An 8,146-nucleotide genomic window follows, 5' to 3' on the forward strand; every position below is an offset into this window, starting at 1 on the left:
ATAAAATAATGGCGGCATCAATAGATGATCCTTCATTGCTTTGGTATCACTGTCAGGATCAAGCATGCACGCAAGCATACACAATGTATAAACAGAATGAGGCCGACAGAGACCATAAAAGTGCTTAGCTCTGTATATCAAAGAATAAATAAAGCAAGATTCCTTTACAAGCTTGAGCGTTCATGCTTGCCCACCCCTCAAACTAGATCATAGTTTCAAACTTTTAGCTGCTCCTCTGCTCCCTGGCTTTCCCCCACCCTTTTAACACATCTCTTGGGTCCATAGTCTCCCATTGACAGAAAAAAAAAAAATTCCAGACAATGCAATTCCTTGGGATGTTAAAAAAAGGGAAAATTATGATATACATATATGATATAACGTATGACAGTGGGACACTTCAAAACACAAATAAAATTAAAGTATAACTTGAAAAGACTGATTGTTGCACAGGCACTTCTGAGTGAAAGGTGGTCTTTTTGAACATACAAATAAGGTTAATGTATGTCTTGCTGAGATTCGAATTAAACACAATTGTTGCACATACACAAAGATGGAGTCTTTATTTATCAAAATTTAATATGATTGTTGCATATACACTACTGAGTCAAAGATGGAGTCTTTTTTAAGTGTTCTTATGACTATTCTCTGTGGAGTCCCAGGGAAAGCATGAAAAATGCATGCAGGTGGGGAGGTGGGAAATGTCAATAGAGGAATCAAAGCAATCAGGAAAGTGCTGAAGGGGATATTGGTGTGATAAATCATGTTGTTCCTGACGGAGGTCACAGAGGTGGGAGGGGGAAGAGAGGGGCGAGAAGAATAGCTTTGCGCATGTTGATCTACAGCTTGCTTAATCATCCTCAAGGAATATCTTAAAGACAGACTTTGTTAGTGGTTTAAATCATAGTGCATCTCCTGATGTTGGTGTGTGTCTTTTGTCAATATTAATGCTACTTTGTCAAGAAATGTTGATAAATATATTCACCACTACAACAAGGGCCTAGAAAGACACAAATAAAAAAAAGCTGACACACAGCAAGAGCACTAATGGATCCATCCATCCATCTTCTGAGCCGCTTATCCTTACCAGGGTCGCAGCAGTGCTGAAACCTATCCCAGCTGACTTCGGGCAGGAGGCGTCATACACCCTGAAATGTTTGCAATCCAATCGCAGGGCACTAAAAGACAAACAAGCATTCGCAATCACAATCACACCTGGGGGTAATTTAGAGTCTCAAATGAATGCATGTCTTTGGGATGTAGGAAGAAGCCAGAGGCCCGGAGAAAACTCACGCAGCCATGGTGAGAATGTGCGAACTCCACACAGGTGCAGTCAGGTTTTGAACCCATGGCCTCAGTACTATGAGGCTAACATTCTAACGAGTCACTCCACCGTGCCCCACACTAATTGGATAATAATGTACACCGATTGTACAAGGACCAAGTAGCCCATATCAGGGGGTTCAGTACCCCATACTCCCGAAGCTCGGCCCACAGGACTCCCCGAGGGACAAGATCGAAAGCCTTCCCTAAGTCCACAAATCACATGTAGACTGGTTTGGCAAAATCCAATGCACTTTTGAGGACCGTGCTGAGGGTGTAGAGTTGGTCTACGGTACCACGGCGGGGACAAAAATCATACCGCTCCACCTGAATCTGGGATTCGACTTCCTGACAGACCCTCCTCTTCAGGACTCCTGAAAAGACCTGCGGCTGAGGAGTGTGATCCCCCGGTAGTTGGAATAGGCACTCCTATCCCCCTTCTTAAAAAGGGGAACCATCACCCAGTCTACCATTCCAGAGGCACTGTCCCTAATGTCCATACGATGTTGGAGAGGCGTGTCAACCAGGACAGCACCACAACATCTAGAGCCTTTAGGAACTCATCAAATCCTAGGGACTTGCCACCAAGGAGCTTTTTAACGACTTCACTGATCTCAACCACAGAAAGCGGAGAGCCCACCTCAGAAAACGCAAACTCTGCTTCCTCATGGGAAGGTGTGTTGATGGAATTGAGGAGGCATTTGAAGTATTCTCCACTGACTCACAACATCCTGAGTCGCAGTCAGCGGCGACCCATCCTCACTATACACAGTGTTGATGGTGCACTGCTTCCCCCCCCTGAGACGCGGGATGGTGGACCAGAATTTCCTCAAAGCCGTCCAGAAGTCTTTTTCCATGGCCTCTCCAAACTCCTCCCATGTGTCACGAACCAACGGTGCGGGGGCGGACCCAAAAGCAGGACTCCAAGACGAGGACATGATGTTCAATGGGTTTTATTATAAACTAAAGTTGTGCATGACAACACAGTTCAAGAAGGCAGGATCCTAAAAACAAGAAACAATGTCCGATAAATATGAATCACCTAAAGAGCATAAAAAAAGTGTGACCGGACTATAATGGCACAGTGGCGGAGTAAGCCTGGATTTGGGAAAGCATACTCAATGAACTGGCAAATGCCAGTGCCAAAACTTCAACTTAAATACATGGTCTAATCACAGTGCCTCATGAGAAACAGATGTGACTGGCGACAGCTGTAATAGATGAAACCGTTCAGAGCGGTGGCCAGGCCACGCCCTTCTTCGCCGTGGTCCAGACTTGCACATGACACCATGCCCAAGTGTTTGCTTCAGCGACCACCAAAGCTGAAATTCACTTGGCAAACCAGCACCCATCAGCTGCCCTAGGAGTCCCAAAGTCCAAAAAGGCTCGATAGGACTCCTTGAGCTTTACAGCACATCTCACCATTGGTGTCCACCAACGTGTTCAGGGACTGCTGTCATAACAGGCCAACCACCTTACGACCACAGCTCCAGTGGACTATCTCAGCAATGGAGGTGCGGAACATTGTCCACTCAGGCTTGATGTCCCCTTAGAACATGAGCAAAGTTCTGTCAGAGGTGGGAGTTGAAACTCCTTCTGACATAGCATTCTGACAGCCATTCACAGTACACCTCACAATGTGTTTGGGTCTGCCACATCGGACCATCATCCTCCCCCACCATCGGACCCAACTCACCACCAGATGGTGATCAGTTGACATCTTTGCCCAACTCTACACCCGAATGTCCAAGACATCATCCCACAATTAAAATGACACAACCACAAATTTGATCATTGAACTGTGACCTAGGGTGGTCTGGTGCCAAGTGCATGTGTGGCCATTAGGTGCTCACCATCACGCCCCACCTCCAGGCCTGGCTCCAGAGCGGCACTCCAGTGTCCCCCGTCCAGGCAAGGGAAACTTCAGTCCATTTATATTAGTGATCACAGGAGTCATTTTGCTGTGCTTTGTCTGGTCCCTTACCTAGGACCTTTTAATCATGGGTGACCCTAGCAGGTGTGTGAAGCCCCCGACTAGTTAGCTCCTAGTATCATTGGGACCCACAAACCACTCTAGCATGATAAGGTGATGGCTTCCAGGAGGGCATGTTTACAAAATTCTAATTTAGGGGAGTAAAGTAATATCCCCTTTCAGTAGAACAAAAATCCTTTTTTGCAAATTGACAAATGATTATTGAGCCCTGGGCTTCCAGCTGAAAATAGTATTGGTCTTTTTGCATTCCTGCCATTTAGGATGGCAAAAATAAACTGCTGAGATAAAATAATGTGAAAATATGTCACCATCATAAGTAACACCAATACTTCATGGTCTCAAGGTAGTCAGGCCCACCAGGATATCGGCCAAGAAATAACCAACGCACAGTCAGATGTGGATAAGACATCGATGAGGCAGTTGTCTGAGGCTCCATTAACCTTGTTTGTGGAAGACGCACCACTATCCCAAACATATCCCACAGTGCATAAGGAACCTCAGGAGACCCTCCACTAATTAACCTTGCAGAGACACCCTCAGCAAAGGAGGCTGGCCAGAATAATGAGTCCTTTGCTTGCCCATTAAAAGGGAGATAAACACATCCGACTCTCAAGTACCTTTTTGACATAAAACCAATATTGGTCTATATTGGAATGGTGTGAGGACTGCAGAGACTTAACTCCAAGAAGGACATGTTTTATCCCTACATTAACTTTAGTCACCAAATACAGTAGTTTATTTAGTAAGATGACATTATGTGTTAAACTCAGTGGCTTGCATTCATAATTTTTTTTCCATCCATTCATGTTCCATACTACTTACTATTTACATACAGTATACTACATTCACAAAGCACCTACATGAAGTGAAATCTGTGAAGTAGAACTGAAGTGTTTCAATTTTTAAATGTTTTTTTTGTTCATTGTATATTTTTTGCATTAACAAGATATGTTTTTTCATTTACAGGATCTTTTCAAGTAGTTATTTTTTTGTTTGCGGGTTGTTTGTTTCATTTACAAAAGTTTTTTTTTGTTTAAAGTATGTTTTTTTATTTCTATTATGTTTTTTCCCCCATTTCTTATAGAATTCAAGGCTGTTAAACCCCTAATTATACACAAAAATTTTCTCAGACAGGCATTGACATTTTCTCACATTTGTCTCATTTGAACACTCAAAGTTCAAACCTTTGTAGACCAAAAAGGTATTGTGATTTTCTCGTGTATAATGTGTCCTCAAGTTTAATGGACATTCCCAAAACTGCCGTAAGAAAATCACTGCACCACCAATTTGCTGCAATCCATATGATCAAAATTTTAAGAACGACCTTTATTTCTATTTTACTAGGTTTGTACATTCATTGGTTATGGTTAGTACTTGTATTGTTTTAAAAAAAAATGTCGGTACAACAATCATTAATAATCTTTGTGCATGTGCTGATGTAGCGGTAGTCTATATCTCAGGACACGCCACAGCAGACGCTTGTCCTGGTCCCTGTAATTGTCAGAAGAGAATCCCTCAACCAACTAAAATAAATGCTCAATGATGGCATAACATTTTTTTAATACTGTTGATAACACATATTACAGTCATAAATAATTTAACACTGTTTAACTTAAATTGTGTGCAAAATTTTTATTTTCCCTTTCCCAAGCCACTTCTTCCAGCTCTTCCAGAGAGATCCCGAGGCATTGTCAGGCCAGCCAAGCAATGTAGTCTTTCCAACATGTCCTGGGGAATCCCCGTGGTCTCCTCTTGGTGGGATTTACCTGGAATACCTCACCAGGGAGGTGTCAGGGAGGCAGCCGAATGAGATGCCCCAGCCACCTCATTTGGCTCCCCTCAATGCGGGGGATTTTGTTTTTTCCGGCATGACCCACAGCTCGTGATGATAGGTGAGGGTATGAACTTACATCAACTGGTAAATCGAGAGTTCAAGGTGTCGTCCACATTTGCCCAATGTTAGCTGGACTTCTGCAACCCTTGTTAGGCTAAATGGCTTGGAAAATGCATGAGTGGATGGATCAGCTGAAGGCAGCATCTGCCCTGCAATCGCTGTGGAAAGCACACTGGTCACATCAGGCTCATGCAATATGAAGCTTTGGATATACAACTCTGCAGTACTCTCCATCCTCTTCTATGTGTCTGAGACCTGGCGCCCAAACAAGACCCTGGCTGCAAGAATAGATGGCTTTAAAAGCTGAGCTCTCAGAACCATCGAGAACATCAGGTGTCCCCAGCAGGTCTCCAACAAAGTGGTGAGAGTCCTTCTACATATCAGCCTGGAGCATCTTGGCTTGGTGCACAGCGCTACACCGGCATTTTTGTTCATATCCTCCATCTATGATCAGATCTTCCAAAAAAATCTGTCATGCAGTTTGACCTTGAGGCGTCAAGATGGAAGCGGCCCTGAGGCAAACCACGCACCTAGTGGCTTGACATCATTGCATCTCACCTCAGAAAACACAGAGTTGCCTTGAGGACGCAGATCTGCTGGCACAAGACCGCAAGCATTGGAAAAAACTAGTTCACCTGTTTGGCTCAATGCAGCAGGACAGTATATTGCCCTCCTCTCAGAAGATGAATACTGTATCTCATTAACATAATCAGTTTCTTCACCTAGATGACTTATTAGTTAACAATAATAACATTACCAAAGGTGATTTGAGCTAATTTATTTCCGATGTGTGTCCAGAACTTGTAGCCAATCCACATTAATCAGTATCCTTGATGTAGATCTCAGTTCCAAAAAAGGCTGGTGACACCAGCAAATTGAGCAAACAAACATTAACCTGTTTCAGAAAGATGAAGTGACAAAAGTATACAAGTATAATTTATGATGCTCTCTGATGTATCATGATGTTGTGACTGGTGACGGAAGAATTTGGAAGTCTATAGATCTATATGCCTTGGATAGGTATGCTATGAGGGCCTTCAGAGCCTTCTCTGCTGGCATTGCCTCAAAGCATTGATCTACAATTACAATTAATTCAATTATTATTTATAATGTTCATTAAAATACATTGAATAAAAATATATGTATGCAATAATAGAGAACAAAGGTTTTCAGTAGTTACCTTCAGACCCTTCTTTGCTGTCCTAGCCCAATATAATATATTATTATGCAATATAAAGCACTGACCAATCATATTTTAGATTCACCACTCTGCATCTTTATATCCTCTGATTACCTTTTCCCCCCCAACTTGACTATTTAATATGGGTTTTCTCCGGCCACTCCGGTTTCCTCCCACATCCCAAAAACATGCAACATTAATTGGACACTCTAAATTGCCCCAAGGTGTGATTGTGAGTGTGGCTGTTTGTCTCTACGTGCCCTGCGATTGGCTGGCAAAAACCTTCAGGGTGTACCCTGCCTCTTGCAGCCTGGATAGGCTCCAGCACTACCGTGACCCTTTTGAAGATAGGCAGCTAAGAAACTTGATGGATGGATGGAATTTGGGGCATGATTAAAAATGAATTCTCAAGGCCACTTTAGAAAAAAATAAAAGACTTGTGGGGTTAGGTCAGCCAACATATTACTGTCGTGTTTGTTTTTAACCTGGAAAAGAATATTGAGGCACTTTCAGAGAAGCATGTACAAGTTAGCTTACACAAACAGCCAGAGGAAAAGACGTCTGTTGTATCTCCGTCAGCATCTCCGGTGAGTAGGATGTATTTAAAGGTTTGACATTTTCTTTGTTATATTAGATAAATATTGATTGTGAACCATTACATTATAGTTTATGCACTACAATGACAATAGAGGTTTGGAGTTGTCCATCCATCCATTCATTTTCTTAGCCGCTTATCCTCACAAGGGTCGTGGGGAGTGCTGGAGCCTATCCCAGCTGTCAACGGGCAGGAGGCAGGGTACACCCTGAATTGGTTGCCAGCCAATCGCAGGGCACAACTTTGTAGTTGTTTGGAGGAAAAAAAATTCTATATGTAAGTCCATCAGAGTATATGTTCATCGTTGTCTGACCAACATTTGGATTTATCTAGTGATGATGTGATACCTCACTTCTTACAGTGAAAGACAGAAGGACGAGTATGGTTGCACGAAATCAAAAGAATTGTATTCTTCAATAGAATATAATTACTGATTACTTGTCTTTCTAAGATTTGCTCTGTGGAAAAATGAAACATAAAAGATGACGGTCCCCCTCCTTGTTGCAATGTGCCACAACATGGCATTTTGTTGCATTTGATCAGACTTTGGCTTTCTCTTTTCTTTCTCTTTATTCCTTCTCTCGAAAGTGTTTTTTACTTTATCTGCAAAATACCTGCATGATGTTTTTGTAGTCGACACATCCCTACCTTGCTTAACTTCGCTGAATAATCCAGCAAAGTGGATGGATGTTTTGAAAGTCTACCCCAGAGTAAATCCATAGAAACCAGAAAGCACTTTGAGTTTTTGCATGGAAAGGACACGATGCACATCAATATGTTTTCTATCTCCCTCTGTGACACTTTACATTAATTCTCAGGGAAACAAATGTCAGATCTGAATGGTAGTTGGCAGCCACTCACATTTCAGAGGAAGGACTGAGGAAGTGGTCAAGGATGAAATCTGTAAGTATTAGCACCCCTGAACCCTCATTGATCCCGGTGTATTTTATTGCGTAGTGCAACATTACATATTCGCAGGTATCTGATGTCGGGTCGACTTTTTCAGAGGGAGGCGACAGCATGGCCCGTGCTCAGACACCTTCTGGGCTTCATACATAATGCTCTTTGTGTTTCTTGGAAAGGACGGACGAGTGACAAGGAGGACTGAGTTCCCCCCAGAATCTTAAATGGTTTACGCTCACTTTCTTCCTTCTTGGTATGCTC

The 8,146-nt window shown here is 42.8% G+C and overlaps 1 long non-coding RNA gene across 1 annotated transcript; it reads right to left on the reverse strand.

Moving 5' to 3' along the window:
• Nucleotides 1-699: 699 nt before the first annotated feature.
• On the reverse strand, nt 700-1,573 carry LOC133507918 (uncharacterized). Its single transcript, XR_009796938.1, has 3 exons — nt 1,291-1,573; nt 1,085-1,175; nt 700-997 (listed from the first exon to the last, which is right to left on the reverse strand). It is a non-coding gene; the product is annotated as an uncharacterized LOC133507918 (long non-coding RNA).
• Between the last annotated feature and the right edge of the window lie 6,573 nt (nt 1,574-8,146).

This window comes from Syngnathoides biaculeatus, chromosome 10 (assembly GCF_019802595.1).
Source record: "Syngnathoides biaculeatus isolate LvHL_M chromosome 10, ASM1980259v1, whole genome shotgun sequence".
NCBI classification, from domain to species: Eukaryota; Metazoa; Chordata; class Actinopteri; order Syngnathiformes; family Syngnathidae; genus Syngnathoides; species Syngnathoides biaculeatus.